This window comes from Hippopotamus amphibius, chromosome 1 (assembly GCF_030028045.1).
Source record: "Hippopotamus amphibius kiboko isolate mHipAmp2 chromosome 1, mHipAmp2.hap2, whole genome shotgun sequence".
NCBI classification, from domain to species: Eukaryota; Metazoa; Chordata; class Mammalia; order Artiodactyla; family Hippopotamidae; genus Hippopotamus; species Hippopotamus amphibius.
In genome coordinates, this window is record NC_080186.1 from 49520109 (window position 1) to 49539771 (window position 19663).

The window sequence follows — 19663 nt, forward strand, 5'->3', positions numbered from 1 at the left end:
TCTCTTTGCTTTACTGGACTTGCATGTGGTTTGCCATAGTCGCATGTCCTCAACTGCAGTCCTTTGCTGCTCCCAAATAAACCAGTTTTGCTGGTAAGATAATTGGCTGTTTTATTGTTTTAGGTTAACGTCTCCAAATCTACTACTTTTCTCCAAACCACTATTACCTTTGCCTGGACTATTTCAAAATATTCTAATTGGTCTCTCTGTTCCCATTTTTGCCCACTTTATTAGGTAGTATCAAAGGGGAGCAATGTGTCCCCCAAAATATGTCTCTTTGGCATAAGGATTATTTTAGGCTGGTTATTCTTAAGAAATTGCAGACACAGGAGAAGCTCTGAAAACTAAGTGAAAGCTAGCCATTTTGTAAAAAGCATCTACATTTACAAGGGAAGTCTCCACTTGTAAGGGTATCTCCCTCTCTGTACCAGGAAGAGAAGGATGACTCTAAATCACTGGAAACTCTTTCTCAGTGGAGAAGGCAAGAACTTAAACCTGCACAACAACCATATCCTTGTTTACTGTGCCTTTCCTGGTAACCTCCCATAACTGGTCTTCCCCTCCCCCCAACATCTTTTGTCTGTAGCTGAAGATGGTATTTAAGGTGATGGCTTGGGCAGAAACAATTCAATGAGTTTTTAGTTTTCCTGGGTCTCTCCCACGTATACAGGAAATATGCATGCTATTAAACTTTCTTTTTCTTTTTCTTTTTCTTTTTCATCTGTTGATCTGTCTTTTATTACGGGGGTGTCTCAGCCAAGAACCTCAAAGGGTAGAGAGAAAATTTTTTCCTCCCCCACAGTTTTTACATATATATATATATATATCATTTGGTATAAGATTAGTATACACATATGCACATACAGTACATCATTGGTGTATGTTTATATATTTAGTTACTCTAACAGAGACCCAGATAAACAGTGGCTTAAACGAGCCAGGGCTTTGTTTCCCACTCATGCAGCGCCCTGGGTGGACGCAGCCCAGGACGTGTTGCGGCAGCCGCCGGTGCTGGTGCCAGGCGCCTTGTGTTTGTGGCCCCACCCTCCGTAGGGCGTTCTCTTAGCTCACCGCGTTCATCACGGGCTCATCACCCCGTGCCTTGCCATGGCTTGGCTCATCACCCCGTTCACAGTCAGTTCCTCCAGGTGGGAGGAAGAAACGGAGAAGGGAGGACACACCCCTTTCCTTTAACCCCGTGACCCACACATTGTCCCCCTTTCCATTTAAACGCATTGGTCTGAATTTAGTCAAACAGCCACATCTAGCTACCTGGGAGGCTGGGAAACACAGGCTTTGTTCTGCACAGCCAGGAGTCCGGCTAGGATCAGGGCTCTGTTGCTACAGAAAGATTGAGTGGATATTGGGGTTTCTGTCATACACATACCCCTACCGTCTGTTTTCCCTACAGCAGCCAAGATGAACATGGCAGAGCAGCGATCAGGGCGTGTCACTCAGTGAATGACGTCATGGCTCTCAAATATTTTAGTGGCTCACTTAATAAATCCCAATCAGGCCTGGAATCATAGCCTGTACTGGTTGTAAGGGACCTCACAATATTCAGCACAATGGTTTCCAAAATTATTTTAGACCGAAGAGTACATATATATTTAGAGAAAGTCTCACGAGGAAGCCCGCAGGTAAAATGGATTAGGAGTCGCGGTGCTCTGGTTAAAATCTGAGGCAGCACAGGGATCTGTGTGCTGCTTTCTCTTTTCCGTCTCAGCCCAAACCTGGTTGCACGTGCAGAGTGACATCACCAAAGCTCTTTGGACCGCAGTTTGAAAACAACTGATTTCATCAGACCATTTTCACTTTCCAGATGAGGAAACGGAGGCCCAAGGAACATCAGGAACTGCCGCTGAGTATCTCCGTGTGCGGCAGGGAGCTGAGCGCTTCACACAGGTAAGCTCACTTCACCCTGGTCTGCCCGTGAGTGACAGCTGAGGCCGGAGCAAGGCTGCTCGTTTCCGGCTCAGGGCTGCGCAGCTGGAGTGATGAGAGATCCCTGAGCGCAGAGGAAAGCCTGCCCCAGTACTGGCCGCCCTCCCGGGAGCACCGGGGTTCGTGCAGGACAGCTGGGATTCCAGAAGACTGAAACTTGCCATAACCTCTTGCCCTCTTTTAGAAAAAATACGCACTATCTCCGCATCTCAGTACCTCCAGACTGGCGGTGTGGTTTTCTTTTGCGGGGAAGAGGTGAAGAGACGGAGTCTTCGGAGGGGTTCTTATCTTGATATAAACTAGCTCTGAAAACTTGGGCAAGTCTCTTACTGACTTTGATAATAAAACCTATTTTAAAGAGTTGCTGTTAAGCTCAGAATGAGATGGGGTCTGCGGACAGCCGTAGAGAGATGGAAGGGGTTATTTTTGCTGCGTGGGCAGCAGCTGGGAAGGAACGCTGGGGTAACCCAGACACGGTGTAGGACACAACTTCTCAAAAGTAAACGCGTTTGAATCACCGGGGAATCTCACTAAAAGTCAGGATCTGGCCTGGAGCCCAGCGGCAGGGCCTGCGATTCCTGCTTTTTAACAAGCTTCCAGGTGAGGCTGAAGCAGCTGAAGTTGGTAAGACTTTAAGTAACAAGCATCCGGGAAAAGAGACCCCGCGGGTGCAGGGGTCAGGCCCGCCTGAATCCCAGCCCCTCCTCCACCACCCCCAGCTGTGGGCCTCAGGCAGGGCCAAGGGCCCTTTACAGATGAGCAGATATTACCAGCTTTGCACCCAGACCTCCAACAACCAGGATTCACCTCCTTCCTCCTTGTGGGACGGAAGACAGGACACACCCAGTACAGAGAGGGTCCCGGCAGAGTGGGTAAGTGATTCCCTCACCCTTTCTTGCTAATCCTCCTCCATCAGCCCCAGATCCTACTCAGTTCCTTCTGCCGCAGGTTTTGTTTGGTTTTCAGTATCCTCCCTTCACTTCTCTGAAAAACAGAGCTAACACTTGCCTTTCAGGTTTGTTGGGAGGGTTAAGAGAAGCAATTCAACCCCGCCCCAACCACCCCATTGCCTTGCCCTTCTCCCAGCCTAGGGCTTGTCCTTTATCACAGGAGCCCGTGTCACCCCTCACTAAGAGGAGGCCCCCCACCCTCCCTCCTAGTTATCCCTTCCAGGCTCAGACAAGGGCAAGGCACGGGGGTGGGCCAAACACCGAGAGAGTAACCAAGCTCCCAAGGAGTGGGAGATAAACCGTCAGCCTGCTTCCTGCCTGAGGCACGGGCCATCAAGTCACCCAGATCCTTAACCTGGTGCCTTGTGTGCCAGCTGGGAAGCTCACTCTCTTCTCCTGTGTCTGTCCATCTCCGTAATGCGTGTGCTGTTATCTCCCTTGGTAGGTGAGTGAACCCAAGCCGTGGCTCAGAAGCCCACAACTGGCAAGCGGCAAGATCCAAACCCAGACCCTGGAGGTTTCATCTCTGTCCTAGTAGTGAGCTTTTTGTCTTAAGGGATGCAGTCTGTCCTGTGGTTTGGGGTAATTAGCGGTTTCGCTTACATGTTTTACGCAAGGCAGGAATGGTCTGGGAGTCTGGAGGCAAATCGAGGCTTTGGAGGACAGATCCTGGTTTGAATCTTAGCCTGAGCTGGTGACCTTGGCCTAAATTACCTCCTCCACAAAACGGAATTAAAAAAAATACCCACCACATAGGGTTGCTGTGAGGATTAGATGTGTTGATGTAATTATCCCAGGGCCTAGCATATAATAAGCACCTAAACAAATCTCAACCGTAATTATTAATAATACAATTGAATCCGGGCTCTCTCTACCACTTCCTTGATTTGCAGTTTCTGGTAAGTGACTTAGACAACATGAACCTTGGGTTCCTCTTTTGCAAAATGGGAATAATGCCGACCCCTCTCTGCCTTTGTATGGATTGAACAATCTAACATGAGCAAAAGGGTCTAGCAAAATGCTTGATACGGTCAATGAAAAAATGCATCAACAGTCGATCTAAGAAAGAGAGAGCTTTGTTTTCCAACCTGAGGATTATAACCCCGGAGACAGTCTTTCAGAAAGCTCGGAGGACTTTTCCGCCCATTACAGGTCAAAGCACAGTTATGTAAGTTTTTGAGACAGAGGGTTATACGTCAAATGACATATTGCCAGGTTACGTAATCTGGATCAGCAGGTAGGAAGTGTGTAGTGGGTCCTCGTGACCCCTTACCCAGTGAAGAAAGAAGGTTATCGCCTAAGGAGTTACCAAGTCGTATGTCAACCTAACTCTTTACAAGATTAAGGAATGTTATCTCCTAAGGATGTCTGGTTCATACAGACTCACAGTACACACTAGAGGGAATTTTATGTTTAAATTTTTCTTGCTTGCCATAAAATATGAATTTTATTTCATCAATATGAAGATCACAGGGGATATTTCTTGCTGACATCTGGTGTTTCCTTCCTGTGAAAGACCCACACTAGTGTAGCTTCTATACTCTGGGCCTCTCTCCCTCTTTTCCCTCTGTCTGGCTCTGGGGAGGTGGGTGATTGTTCTCTTGGTACGTTTGGGAGAATAACAGGGCTTGCTCTGTCCAGCTCGGCCCTCTTCCTGCTGTGGGCAGGTCTGCCCCTCTGCTGTGAGGCTCCCTCCGCACCTGCCTGCTGGCCCTGACGGCCCCTCCTCTGGGTGGGCATCTGCCTAATGCTCTGATTCCCTGACAGGTCCACGTGGCCCTCAGACTAAGCTGCCTCCTCCAGCAGCGCTTCTGGCACTACTAAAGGTGACATCTGGCTTGTGTTTTTACTCTTGACTTATTTCTCACATTGTTCAGAAGGGTTATTTATTGGGACTCTCCTTGGAAGGATCTGATGGAAATATTTATTCAGTCAGCCTTTAACTTAGCGTTTATTGGAGTCTATTATGCACTGAAACTCAGCTGGAGATTAAGAAATAAATGAGGCAATGCCTGCCCCCTAAGATGCCCACCATTTGCTGCAGGGAAGCTGAGCGTGTCCACATGTCCACAGTGATGGGCAGTGTGTGAAGTGCTACGGGAGAGAGATGTATAGGAGGCCAGCTGAGCACCTAGGAGAGTACCAGCCAGGAGAATCTGGAGAGACTGCCCAGAGGAGGGGATGTCTAAACTGAATTTAAAAGATGAGTATCAGCTTCCCTGGTGGTGCCGTGGTTAAGAATCCACCTGCCAATGCAGGGGACATGGGTTCGATCCCTGGGCCAGGAAGATCCCACATGCAGCGGAGCAACGAAGCCTGTGCACCACAACTACTGAGCCCATGCTCTAGAGCCTTCGAACCACAACTACTGAGCCCGCACACCACAACAACTGAAGCCCGTGTGCCCTCGAGCCCGTGCTCCACAACAAGAGAAGCCATCACACCGAGAAGCCTGCGCACCGCAATGCAGAGTAGCCCCTGCTCGCCACAACTAGAGAAAGCCCATGTACAGCAATGAAGACCCAACACACCCAAAAAATAAAAACAAACCCCCTCCAAGAAAATTCTAAAAAACAAAATAAAGATGAGTATCTATGTGTGTAAAAGGTGTAATACAGCATCACGCTTTAGTATCACTACGTACGTAATGTCTGTTTTCCCTGCTGGACTGTGAGCTCTATCAAGGCAGAAGCATGTCTACCTGTTCATCACTGTGAGCAAGTGCCTGACCCATAGCAGGTACTCAATAAACAGTGTTGAATAAATAAAGGAATAAATAGTCAATAAATAAGACATAATGAAATTAGAAATCAGAGGGGTTGGGGGTAAAAGGAGCATGCAGAGAGAACTGTAGGGTAATGGGAGGGGGGGAAGCTGCCCCCACCTTTGATCTGAGTTCCTGAAAAGTATGGAAAATGGGCTCAGAGATACTATTGGCAGGGAGGGGTGGTGTTTCCCGTGCCAGGAAAGAGTGGAGGATGAAGAGAGAGTCACAGCCATCAAGAGGGACCATGTCTTCTCCATCACCAATGTGGGGAGAAGACATGGTCAGATCTCCAAAGGCAGCACAAGTGCCCTGAGGAGGCAGCTCAGGAATGAGCTCCTTGACAGCAGGACACCATAGGTCCTCCACTTGTCCCCATCCAGCCGCCAGAGGAGAAGAGCTTTGAAACTCACAAGATGGAGGTTTTAAATGAACTGAATTTTTCTGTGTTTGAAAATTTCCACTGAAAATTTTATAGATGAAAGGTATGCCTTTGGAAAAAACTGGGTTTTTAAGTAAACACACCTGAGCTTTTAAAAACAGAATTAGACTGTGCTATTCGTCCAAAGTTGCTGAAAATTAAGTAATCAGGCCAGGATGCCATTAAGGGAGCCATTATGGGTAAGGGAGCCATTACCCAGTGAGAGAGAGAAAGGAATCATCATAGCATAGTTTGGAAGCAACCCTTGGAAAAAATAAAAGCATTTCATGTGTATATCCAACAATTCAAGACTCCCTCTAAACCAGTTATAAATTGAATTTCTTGAATCAGCAGAGAAATAAAGAAGCAAAGAAAAAAGCATGGTAAATAGAAATACAAAATAAGATGTAAGAAAGATGGCCAAATACCTCAGGATTCAAAGAAATGTAATTGATTTAAATTCTCCATGAAAAGAAGCACTTGACACAGTGACCATTTTTATTTCTTAAAATGCTTTCCTTTCCTGGCTCCCATACCCCCTCCTGGTGTTCCCCCCAGCCCGCCCCTCCCCACCCCAGGTGCTCCGTCTCAGCCTCCTCTGCATGCATCTCCTCCCTCAGTTCTTGAATTACTGCAGTTTCCCTGTGGCTCATCCTCACATCTCTTCTATCTCATCTATACCCTCTCTAGCCCCCTGGCTTTAAATAACATCTGATAAGTCCAGATTCACATGTCCTGCTCACACCTCTTCCTTGAGCTTCAGACTTATTTATCCATCTTACTTGATATGTGCACTTAGTTATCTAATAAGCCTATCAAAACTGATGGAGACAGAACTATTGAAAATTTGCACCTGTCAGCATTCTTCCTGAGTCTTCCCCACCTAGTAGATGGCACCAGGGTTTTCTCAGGTGCTCAAGCCCAAAGTCACAAGGTCATTCTCAGTATCTCTCTTTTTCTCATGTGATTCTGGTCCATGCCTACCAACCCATCTCCTATGATTCTTCACCTTACCCCATTCCAGTCACATTGGTCTCCTTTTTGCTATTACTAGAACACACCAAGCTTCTGCACATCTCAGGACCTTTGCACATATTCCCCTCTGCTTAGAATGGTATTCTGCCTGATCTCACATACCCACTCCCTCACTTCCTCATCAGAGGGTTCTTGCCTGACTCCCCTAAAAAAATAGAGCTCTCTCCCCATACCACTCTCTATTCCTTCAGCCAGCTTTCACATTCTCTTAGTAACACTTTCCACAACCTCAAATGGTATTTCATGTGTATTTGTTAGCTAGTTTTCCAGTCATTTCTCCCGATGACAGTGTAAGTTTCATGAAGGCTGGCACTTTGTCTTATTCACCATCAGATCCTCAGTCACTGGAACAGTGCCTGGACCAGAGAAGATGTCTCAGTAAACGTTTTTCAGATGAATGAAATGTGTGGCCAAATAAGGTAATGAATGAAAGGAGGCAGACCTGTTGGGAGTGGCAGAAATAGTCCAGGTGAGAAATAATGAGGGGCTGAATCAGGTCAGTGTAGCAGGGATGGAGAAGGGAGGGAAGATATGGGAAATTAAGACAACCTGGGAGGAATCTTCAAATCAGAGTGTTTAGCTTGGATGACTGGGCATTGGTGCCTAAACAAAAAGCTGTCTTCAAGCAGTTGGGCTCATTCATTCATTCATTCATTTATACCTATATCTGGTCCAACTGCCTGTTCCATATATAAGATACATGAGAGCCAAGTTGATGCAAGGATTTTCCTAGATTCACACAGCAAATTGCTTAAATTTGAGAGTTCATTTTAAAAAAAATTACATCTTTGCTGGGGAATCCAGTTTTCTTGATTTTGCCATTGCCCAAAGAATAAGGTTTCAAAGGATTCAGCATGTGAATGTCAGTTAAGGCACTGCTCAGCGATCTCTCAATTCCTGGTGGTGTGGGCTTCCTAGGTGGCGCAGTGGTTAAGAATCCGCCTGCCAATGCAGAGGTCACAGGTTCGATCCCTGCTCCAGGAAGATCCCACATGCCGCGGAGCAACTAAGCCCGTGTGCCACCAAAAAAAAAAAATAAAAAATAAAATAAAATTCCTGGTGGTGGCTTTTCCTTGTTACTTTCCATAGACTCAACACTTGCCATCCCTACAGAGGTGAGGCCAAGCTTTCTCCTCCCAGCTTTGCTGCCGTCTGATCTCAGTTTCTTCCCCAGAAGGAAATGGGCTATTGAGGCTGTGGGTGTGTTCCGATGTGTATCTAAATAATGATGGCCCAGAACTTTGGAAAAGCAAAAGGCTCCGTGAATTACTGTTATTAGTCCTTCTTCAGAATTATGAAGAAAGGGATGCTATCTCATTGGAAAAGTGTGGGCTGCACCAGGTAGATTGTCAGACATGATGAAGTAAGCACTTTGTAGAAGAGATTCTTAGCAAGTGGAAAAGTCAGTTTCTTTACTATGCACTTTAGAAAGTGTTTTAAAATGTAGCGTGCATTGGAGCCTCAGAGCCACACTTTGAAGCAGATGTTATTATTCCAAATTTATAGCAAAAGAACCTGAATACCAGAGATATTAAATAATTTCCCTAAATGTCACATCTAACAATTTACAGAACAGAATTCAAACCTGTGTCTTCTGATTTCTTCTCTTGGGCACTTTCCTCTAGACCAGCAGGTTCCAAACATCAGAGCTGGGTATCTAAATAGGAATCACTTGTGGAGTTTGTTAAAAACACAGATTTCTGAGTTTCTCTCTTAAAAGGTCCTGATTCAGTAGGTTTTTGAAGCCCCCAAATAATTATACTTATTAAACACCTATCTTAGTTAGCTTGGGCTACTATAACAAGATGCCATAGGATGGGTGCCTTAAACAATATTTATTTGTCACAGTTCTGGAGTCTGGGAAGTCCAAGATCAAGGTGCCAGCAAATTGGTTCCTGGGGAGGGCCTTCTTCCTTGTATACATGGTCTTTTCTCTGTGCATGTGTGTGGTGACAGAGATATCTCTGTCTTTCTTTTCTTCTAAGGGCACTAATCCCATCATGAGATGCCCACCCTCATGACTTCATCTAAATCTAATTACCTGCCAAAGGTCCCACCCTCAAATACCATCACATTGGGGGTTAGATTTCAACGTATGAATTTGGGGCAGGGGAACACATATTCAGCCCTATAATAACACCTTATAAAATAACACCCTATAAAATCTGTGCAGCCAGGATGATAACCAGTTCCCTACCATGTATAGCAAACTATGCTGGATATAAGCTATAACAGGGGACAAAATAGTATAGGGAACAAATCTTACATAGTTTCTACCCTATAAAACTTTTGGTCTCTTAGGTGAGGTAAACATACTCAATCATAAAAGTAGATATTTTAACATTGATAAACATAGGGAGGGAATAAAAGGAGGTGATTAGAAAGTTAAAATATCTGATTTTGATAGGGACAATAGGGAAATTTCCTGTAAGAAGAGATCCAAAGGGATGAGATGGGTTAGCTAAGCCAAGGGGAAGGTAGGGATTGTTTAAGGCAGAGAGAAAAGCGTGTGCCCATGGCCTGAAGTGGAAAGAATATAGTGTTGCAGAAATTGGAAGAAGACCAGTGTGGGGGAAGACGGAGCAAAGGGAATGCGTTACAGTGGGGGAGGCCAGGTAATCCATGGCTTTGTGGACCACAGCAAGAGATTTATTAGACTTTTAAATATGATGGGACGCCACTTGAGGATTTCATGTAGGAAAATATCAATCCAATTTGCATTTTCAAACTGTGTGAAGAATGAGGAAGAGGAGAAAGATAAGAGGGGATTCAGGGAGGCTTATTAGGTAGTTACAGCAGAAATCCAGGTGTGAGACAATGATGGTTGAGACCAGGTTGTTTAAGTTGAGGTGGAGGGAAGTAGATGGATTTAAGAAGTATTTTTGAAACAGGAGGGAAGGGGGCAGGGCGCAACCTTTAAAAGAATGACATAGACCTTGAGGATACAACAAAAGCTGGTTAGAGCCTGTTAGGTCCAAGGTGGCAGAAGATTCAACTTCCAGCAGAGCTTGAGCCTCATTATATGCTCATTATAATACATTAGTTAAGTGACCCACCCACAGGCACCATGACAGTTCTGAGGCTAAACATAAAAGGTCAAAAACTGGGCCGTGGCCCAGTTCTTGGAAATCCCCGCCCCTTCCCCAAAATAATTGGAATAATCCTCCTGCCTCAGCCTATAAAAAATGACCATGCCATATGCCGGGGCCTGTCACCTTCTAGATGGCCCACGCTCTGTGGAGTGTGTTTCTAAGTAAATCCACTTCTTACCTATCACTTTGTCTCTCACTGAATTCTTTCTGCAATGAGACATCAAGAACTTGAGCTACATTACGTCCTAAGACCAGATGTGTGATCTCAATTAAAAGACAGTGGGTTCAAGTCCCAGTCTGGGTTTTGACTGGGTTTGAGTCCCTCGTGTGGGTTCGAGTCCCAGTCTGAGTTGCACAGTTTCATTTTGATGGGAGAATGAACATGGTTTGGGCAATATGTGAGGGGCAGTTATCAAGACTGGTCCCAGGTTTTTGCCATGAGTAACTGGAGTAACTGAGTAGGTTGAGGACCATTTGTTAAGCTGGGCCAATGGGGAGAAGGAGTTTATTTAGGGACATAGAAAGATCAAGAGTTCAGTTTCTGACATACTAAGTGTGAGACGTGTATTGGGCTTTCAAGTGAATGTGTCAGGTCTTGGCTGGAGATAATTTTCAGTTGTCAACATAGAGATGGCATTCATAGCCTTAGAAGTGGATGAGATCACGTGGGAAGGGAGTGCTTGGTGAGAATAGGAGAACTGTGATAGAGCCCTGAGGAGTGGGACTAACGGAGGAGGCCAAGAGGGGCTCCCCTCAGAATAGGGTGCCATTGCTTCTTGGCTTCCAAGGGGCCAAAGTTAAGAGAACTGTGATGACACTCGTCACTCGATGGTTAAGTGTCTGTTTATTTGTTTCAGTTGCCCAACAGACTATGAGTTCTTCAAGGATAAAGGGTGGGATTACAGTCATTTGTCCTGAAAACCCCAACACTTGGCACACTGGACACCTAAAATGAACCACGCACTCTGCCAAGACCTTACATTCGTCATATCACGTAATGCTCCAAAATGATACCTCACTTTGCAGAAGAGGCAACCTGAACTCAGAGAAGTTAAATTATCTGAGCAAGCTCACATGGCTGGTAAACAGCAAGGTCACATTTAGAATCAAAGTCTATCAGACTGACAAACATGACCTTTGAATTCCAGGGGAAGAGGCATTTTTGATAATGCTCTGTGATAAGTATTTTTTCATGTCCATTTTATCAGTCTTGATGTTGTGATTTACACATTGTGTCCTATTTAATCTCTCTCTCCCTACTCTGATCATAAAGATATTCATTTGTATTTTCAAAAAGTTTAAAAATTTTTATCTTTAGTCCATCTGTAGTTTATTTTTGTAAGGTAAAACCAGAAATTAATTTTATTATTTTCTTGTGTGTGTTAATAGTAAGCTGTCATAGAATCATTTATTAAAGTTTCTTTTTAAAGAACTTGTTTCCTCCCCTGATTTATAATGCCACATCTGACATCCACTCATTCAATAACTATATACTATGTGCCAGGAACTATTGAAGTCACTGAGAAAATTATTGAAACTCAGAGGATTAAGGAGATCTAAACACAGTTGCAGTACCTAGAAGAATTTCTGGTACTCACCAGAACAGTTATAAGCATTTTGCAAAATATCATATCCATTTTTAACTATCTAATTCATAAATAAATAAACATGCATTCTCATTTTTTTAGGCTCAATTTAGGTAGCTCCATTCCTAGGACATCTTCTAAGGATTCCCCAAGCTGGGTTAAGTCTTTTTTTGTTGGGTGGGGGGTGCTATTTTAGCATCTTATGAAGTTTCTACTATACTATTGATCCCATTAAGTCATTGACTGTTTATGTATTTTCCCCAGTGAAAAAACATCTTGAAAGCAGAGTTTCTGCCTTATTGACTTCAGATCTTTGGACAAGGCCAAGTCCATATTTGTTCAGAAAAAAAGGATTAGTATGTACTGCTTTGTTTATACTTGTTTAACTTCAGGGATGTGAGGTACCTTACTAGGAAGAAAACCATCCTCCTTGTGGCCTAGTGCAAATACATCCAGTCTCCAGAGGACGCTGTAAAAAGGAAATTTATACCCTTTCTTGCCAAGTTCCTTTTTTAAGGATGTGCTCCAGCAAAACTAGGGAGAGAAAAACACGTGAAATCCAGGCAATGGAGGATTCTACCCAGGAGAGCAAAAAGAGGATCCCCCCCAGTTGGTAGCTGTGGGATAGACCTTGAGAGTAACCTGTCTAGTGTGGAGCGGGAGGGAAGCTCCTGGAGAGATGCCCCCGTGTGGAAACAGAAAGAGGTGGTAATAAGGTAAACAGAGTATCCAATATGAGAATGTGTGTAAACAAGAATCAGAGAATAGGTAGATGGAAGATCTGATGAAGAGTTTTAAAAAAAATTAAAGAAAGCTTTACACAGTCCTTATAATATAAACCCTGATTTTCAATCTTACTTAAACTATGGGGCGGATGGGGGCGGTATAAGAATGCTAAGTGCTTGGATCTTAATAGAAAGATAATAGTTAATATCTACATTTGATAAAACAGGAAACACCATAATAACCATATTATTTAGAAATACAGAGGTAACTGGTAAGATAGCTTGATGAGTTAAATGAGGATGCGTTTGGAATGTGGAACCAAGGATGGACAAGGGCTTGCTGTGTTTCACTAGAAGCCTTGTGGTACTCTTTTCCCACACATGATCTATACTATTTCATCTCTGTTATATTTCTATATGATCATTTATCATCATTTTATCCTTCTGATCCTTACAGCAACCCCTCTGGCAGAGATGTTATTATCCCGGCTTGGAGAGATGAACAATGAAGCCTTAGCTAATTCTATGACATCAGCCAGTAACCCTACAAGAGAGCCTTGACAGGAAGCACCCACTGTCCAGGAACAACACCCAGGACTCCAAAAACTGCCCCACACTGGGCATTGCCCTTGGCCGCGGGGAGCTGCCTCACTCCCTGCCCCGCCCCGTGAGAGCAGGGGCCAATGCCTGGTGACGCGGGGACACAAAGACCCAGCCCCCTTTGCCTCAATGTAGACCACCCTGAAGAGTCCTCACAATGGCAAGTTCCCTTAGTATCTTCTGAGAGCTCAGATGCAGTCACGTACGGCTCAACGTCTCCTCTGCCCAATCCAGCCCTCCTCACGTCCTTAAAGGAACCTTTCCTGAGAGCTTTTGGAAACACTTCCCAGTTAATCTCCTGCAGACAATCTCAGGCTCAGAGTATGTCTCCAGGGAACATAGACTAAGATACTACTGACTTGGAATTTCGATGCATCCATTCTTTGAACTGTTCTCCCTGCATACTCTCTCTTTACCTTTGTACATAAGCATTTACCAATATATAATATACTACACATTTATTTATTCATTATTTGCCTTCCTCTGTCCCCAGAGCACATGCTCCATGGAAGCACAGACTTTGTGTTGCTCCTGTTGTACCTCCAGCACCTAAAACAGAGTCTGCCACTATTTAATAACAAAGAATTTCTAAATTAATTGAGTAAATGAATCCTTTGAGAACTGTGGAGGCAGCAGAGAAAAGTGGATAAGATCACACTCTTTGGCAGCAGATAGGCTATTCTAGTTCAATCCAGTTACCAGGGGTAACTTCAGGCAAGATTCTTGACCCATCTTAGCCTCAAGTTCCTCATCTGTAAAATAAGGCAAATAGGACCTACCTCATGGGGTTTTGAAATAATCAAATGAGAGAATGCACGTAAAACCCTTAGAGTAGTGCCTACACCAAAGTTAGCTCTCAAACCTGTTAGATGCTAATTACAATTCTGGACAGACTTCTCAAAAAAGATAATTATAAAAAAAAAATCACGATTCTAAATTATTTTTCTAGACCATTGGGCTAAAATACTGGGGGAAAATACAATTAGGCAGTAATTATCTCTCCAACCTGCTGCAGGAATATTTTGCCTAATTACAATGTAGATTTCATTAGCTGGTTCTGCAACATTCAGTCCAGGACATAAGAAGCCCATTGGACAAATTACCACCTTGTACTCACTGGGCACAGAGCCCTTCATTTGAGCAACTGGAACTCTCAGCGCCTATCATCATCATTTGTAGCAGCCTGCAATGGCAGGTGTAATTTGGGAAATCTGGGAGGTTGACAAACTGGTTTTAAAGATAGGCAATGAAGAAGTAAGAATATGAAAAGAAGCTTTCGTTTTGAGCCTTGTCATTCTGTCTGCTGGTTATGCCATCTTGAACAGGGGACCGATTCATCCGTCCATCCGTCCATCCATCCATCCACCCATTCAACATTTACTAAGCACTTACTGTGTGACAGCCACTCTGCTAGACCCTAGAGATAGGGATGAGCAATTCCAGCTGCCAAGGAGCACTCCCTCTAGTGGAAAAGAGAGGCAACAACAATTCATTTCCAAGTATTGTAGTAAGCATTGGAGATCAATCAAATGTGTTAAGGGTCTTAGTCCTGTGTTGGAACCAGGGAAGTCAGGTGAAACTTGGTGGAGAATTTGATGCTAAATCCATCAGGTGGGAAGCGTAGGAACAAAATTCCAGGCAGAAAGAACAAAATATGAATAGGGATGGAGTCTTGAGAGATGGGGCACATTAGTGAGTAATGGGGCATACTAGTAGCTGAGTAAGACTGGGATACAGACTCAATGAGGAATGAGGAGTTCTAAGTCCAGAATGGAGAGCTGAGTTGAAAACAGAAGAAGTCATGATAAGCTAAAGGAAATTAGAATTTGTCCTAATAATAATGGGACTTTGGGCTTCCTAGGTGGCACAGTGGTTGAGAACCCTCTTGCCAATGCAGGGGACACGGGTTCGATCCCTGCGCGAGGAAGATGCCACATGCCGCGGAGCAACTGAGCCCGTGTGCCACAACTACTGAGCCTGCGCTTTAGAGCCCGTGAGCCACAACTATTGAGCCCATGTGCTGCAGCTGCTGAAGCCCACGAGCCTAGAGCCCATGCTCCGCAACAAGAGAAGCCATGGCAATGAGGAGCCCGTGCACCACAACAAAGAGTAGCCCCCACTCACCGCAACTAAAAAGAAGAAAGCCCACGCACAGCAAAAAAGACCCAACATAGCCAATAAAATAAAATAAATTAATTTAAAAAAAATAGTGGGACATTGAATGGTTTAAGGGAGGCCAGGGACTCCATCAAATTGGCATTTATGAAAACCATGCTGTCAGTATTGGCATGTGTGGTCTAGAAGGCAGGGGAATTAGAGCTGGGGTGGGGTAGGAGTGAGACTGACAAGACAGGAGGTTGAAGTAGCATCCAGTCTAACACATTAGCCCAGGAGAGGTGACCAGGGCCTGAGCTAACACAGGAAGAGTGGTTTGGAGAAGAGGGGCTGAGAGATATGGCATTGGGAGGAAACTTCACAGACAGATGGCATGTGGGAAGGGAGGGAGAGGAGTGTAGGCTGTCTTGCAAGTGTCTGTCTCGCTGACTAGTAGGTGATGGTACCATGAACTGAGATGGGCAATTCTGGAGCGTGAGCAGGTTCTGGTTTGGATCAATGGGGAATGGGAGCTCACTGAGTTCCTTTTTGGATACATGATGTTTGGAATGCTTGTGAGCCATCCCAGATGTCTGAAACATGGCCTGGAGTGCAGAAGGGCAGTTTGGACTGGAAATGTTCCCTCACCTACAAAGAGGAAAAATAGTACTTTTCTTGCAAGGTCACTGTGAGGATTAAGTAGCACAATGGATGTGAAGGTACATTGCAAAGTGAAAAGTACTTTGCCATTGTATGAGATTGGATACTTACTCATGGGCAACTTAGTGTTAAGATCCCCAGCTTTACATTTACTGAAAAGGCATTTGCTGTGTGCCTGCCATGTACTACTGGTGGTGGGGAACCACAAAATATATAATTTTCCTGTATCCAGACCTCTCCTAGGCTAGAAGAGTTATGCATAATATTAACTGTAATGTGAAATGTGAATATTAACTTTTCCATCTAGTCTAGAAGAAGATGGAAAGCTGGTTATCATAGGGATGTAAGAGAGTGTGTCTACCAGCTCCAGGGAGAGCTCCTAACAGGTCCTCATCACACACCAAAGCATGAGTACAAGGGCTTTCCCTGTTATGGCTCCTCCCCCCTGACAGGTGTCTACAATCCCACGCCAGATCTCTGGCGCTTATATTTCTCCTCACAGGAAATCCTTGTGTGCCCACAAAAGATGTAGTCTATCCTTGTTATTCGTGCATTCCATATTTATGAATTTGGCTGCTCACTAAAGTGTATTTCGAACTCCAAAGCAATGCCTGAGGTGCTTTTGTGGTCATTTGCGAATATGCATAGAGCAGCAAAAAATTTGATTCACCCAAACCTCACATTCTCAGCTGAGGTTGAGCAAGGCAAAGCTCTGTCTTCTTTTTTCAGCTCAGATTATAAACAAATGTTCTTTTCGTAGTCTAAACTGTGTTTTTCAAATTCTTATGCTTTTTATTGGTGATTTTTCTGTTTAATATAGACCCCCCCAAGTGTAGTGCTAAAGTGTTGTCAAGTGTTTCTATGTGTAAGAAGGCTGTGATGTGCTTGATGGAGAAAATACACAAGCTAGATAAGCTCAGATCAGGCATGAGTTATAGCACTGCCGGCTGCAGTCCACTGTGAAGCAATAGTATATGTTAACAAGGCGTTTTTAAACAGAAACTCACATACAACAGTGTAACATATTGATTAGTTGATGAAGATTTTTTGACCAGTGGCTGGTAGGAACCCAATCCTGTATTTTCCCCTAGGAGCAATGATTCAGTGTTCGCTAATTCTGTGTTCATGGCAACTTGATACATCATAACTACCATGAATAATGAGATTGATGTACTGCCTATCATCCACTAGGTGGAAGCCAAGTCCTTGTCGCCAGTTGCTTTCTCTGGGAGAGAAATTACTGCATGCGAAGCAGCGTACAACTGGTGGTGACATTTTCTCAGGTTCCCTGAAGGTCTGAGTGAGCCAAGACATATGCCTATTACTTGCTTTCTTTATCTGTTGCTGTTCTTCACTTCCCCAGGCCTCTCACTGGGTTGTCCTTTCTTCTGCTTCCTACCAGTCAAGGTTAATAGGGTTGCACAGGGAGACTTTGTGACATCAAAGTGTCTGCCTCCCAAGACTGCCATCTCCCACATCTTCACTCTCACTCCTGATCTACTTCCCTCTGTGCTCCAAGTAAGTTAGAATGATGAACTTATGGTTACCAGGAGGGGTGGGGGAGGGATTGTTAGGGAGCTGGGGTTGACATGTACACACTACTATATTTAAAATGGATAACCAACAAGGACCTACTGTATAGCACAGGGAACTCTGCTCAATATTATGTAACAACCTAAATGGGAAAAGAATTTGAAAAAGAATAGATACATGGATGTGTATAACTGAGTCACTTTCCTGTACATCTGAAACTAACATTGTTAATTGTTAATCAACTATATTCCAATATAAAATGGTTAAAAGAATTAAAAAAAAATTTTTTTTAAAGTTAGGATGACAAGTTCTTAACTTATGCTTGGGGGCTGTTCCCACCTCAGCTTTGTCAGGGTGCATCTGCATTTGATTATGTGGCTGTACTTTTACCTGTACTTTCTCCTGTGAGCATTAGGAGAATGTCTCTATGTACCACCTGAGCTCCTTTTGCCCCACTGCCCTCCAGAGTCATGAACGCCAGTGTGGTCTCCATCCTTCCTTATATGAAATGTGTGTTCAGCTATTATGCTCTTATCTGATGGATACCAGTTTTACATTGTGTGTTTTCCTTTCATGGAGGCAAGACTTAGCTTCCTCCTCTTCCAATTTATTAAGCTTTAATGATGGAAATAGGTTGGGCTTCTGTCTGATTAAGCTTAGATCAGAAGGTTCCACAAAGAGTAGCCATTGGTCACACCTGGTCCAAGAGGAGCTCATTCTCATTTCCTGGGTCTTTCATCCTTGACCAGTGATCTCTTTACCAAGGATGCCAATAATCTCAATGTTTAACATTGGTTACTCTCAGTAATTGGAGGGCATTGCTTATGGTGACCTTAGAGAAGAGGCTTTCTTCCAGGCAGGTCAGAAAAAGTTTCTGACTCTGAGTACCAAATTCCCTACCACCAAATTTGCCAACGAGAGCTTGTCTAGGTTTCTCTCTAGTTACCTATATTAAAAGGTTGTGATGGGTTCATAGAAAATTTTCCTTGGTCCCATCTCCATCAAGTCATGGGTAGCTGCATTAGAGACAATATCCTAGCATACTTCACATATCTCTGTGTTGCTCTAAAGCAACTGGAGGCCAAGGAAAGTTTCAGTAGCTGCAGAAAACAAGTACACACACACACAATATTACTTTATAGCATAACATTAAGATCAATTTTAAAAAAAAAAAACAAGGTCATCTTTATCACCCCTCTTTTTCTCTCAGAATCTTATTGAAGGTCCTAGACAGTATTGTAAGATAAGTAAAGAAATAGGAGGTATAAGGATTAGTAAGAAATTTTAAAAAACTCTCACTATTTGAAGATGATATTTTCTAAAACTTAGGAAAATCTATAACTTATGAAGGCTTATATGTATAAATCCATATGTGAAACTCAACTGCATTTCTATATACTAGCATCAAACAATTGATTATAATTTTTAAAACATATAATTTACAAAATGTCAAATATTAAGGTACTGACGAATAAATATATTATTTGTACACTTTAAAAATAAAACATATGTAAGAACTTTATGGGTAAAAGTATAAAGTTTAATTGCAAGATGTTAGCAAAATTGATATTAATATTGTAATAAAGACAGGGACATATAGCATCTTCATGGGTGATAATATTTAATACTCTAAAGATGTCAATTCTCCTCAATATTTTCTGTGTAGTGTCCAAGCAATTCCAATCAATCAAACTCAAACTATAGTTTTTTTTTTGTGAAAAGTGTGAAACTCGTCACACTTTTGGAAAAAAAAAGGAGCAGAACTTCCTTCCTGCACCAACTATTAGGATTTATAAAGCTCTAGAAACCAAAGTGGGAAGCAAATGTCACAGGGATAGACAAACTAATGGAAGAGAATAGTGAGCCCCAAATAGAACCAGGCGTATATGGGAGTTGGGTACATGACAGAGGTGGCATTATAAATCAGTGGGAGAGGATGGGCTATTCAATAATGGGGTAAGACAATTAGCTATTCATATGGAAAAAACTATACACAAAAGTCACCTTTTATAGAAAATATGAGAACATATTTTTTGGCCTTAGGGTAGGAAACCAGCTTTTCCTACCTAAAAACTACAATAGTCATAAAGAATTTTATATCTAAATTTATATACGTAAAAGTTATATATGCGAAGAAATCTAAGAAAATTAATGGAGAAACTAAAGAGGGAGGTAATTTTGTCATGAATTTGACCAACAAATAGTTGGTTAATATTTAGCTGAAATATAAAGAACTTTTAAAAATCAATAAGGGGGAAT

General features: G+C 43.3%; 1 long non-coding RNA gene across 1 annotated transcript in view; it reads left to right on the forward strand.

Annotated features, from left to right (window-relative positions):
• The first annotated feature begins 2210 nt into the window (after window positions 1-2210).
• The window catches only part of LOC130840132 (uncharacterized), a 34989-nt gene continuing 17536 nt past the window's right edge, over window positions 2211-19663 (forward strand). Inside the window, exon 1 of the long non-coding RNA XR_009049972.1 lies at window positions 2211-2816. This is a non-coding gene — a long non-coding RNA (uncharacterized LOC130840132). The remainder of the gene's footprint in view (window positions 2817-19663) is intronic.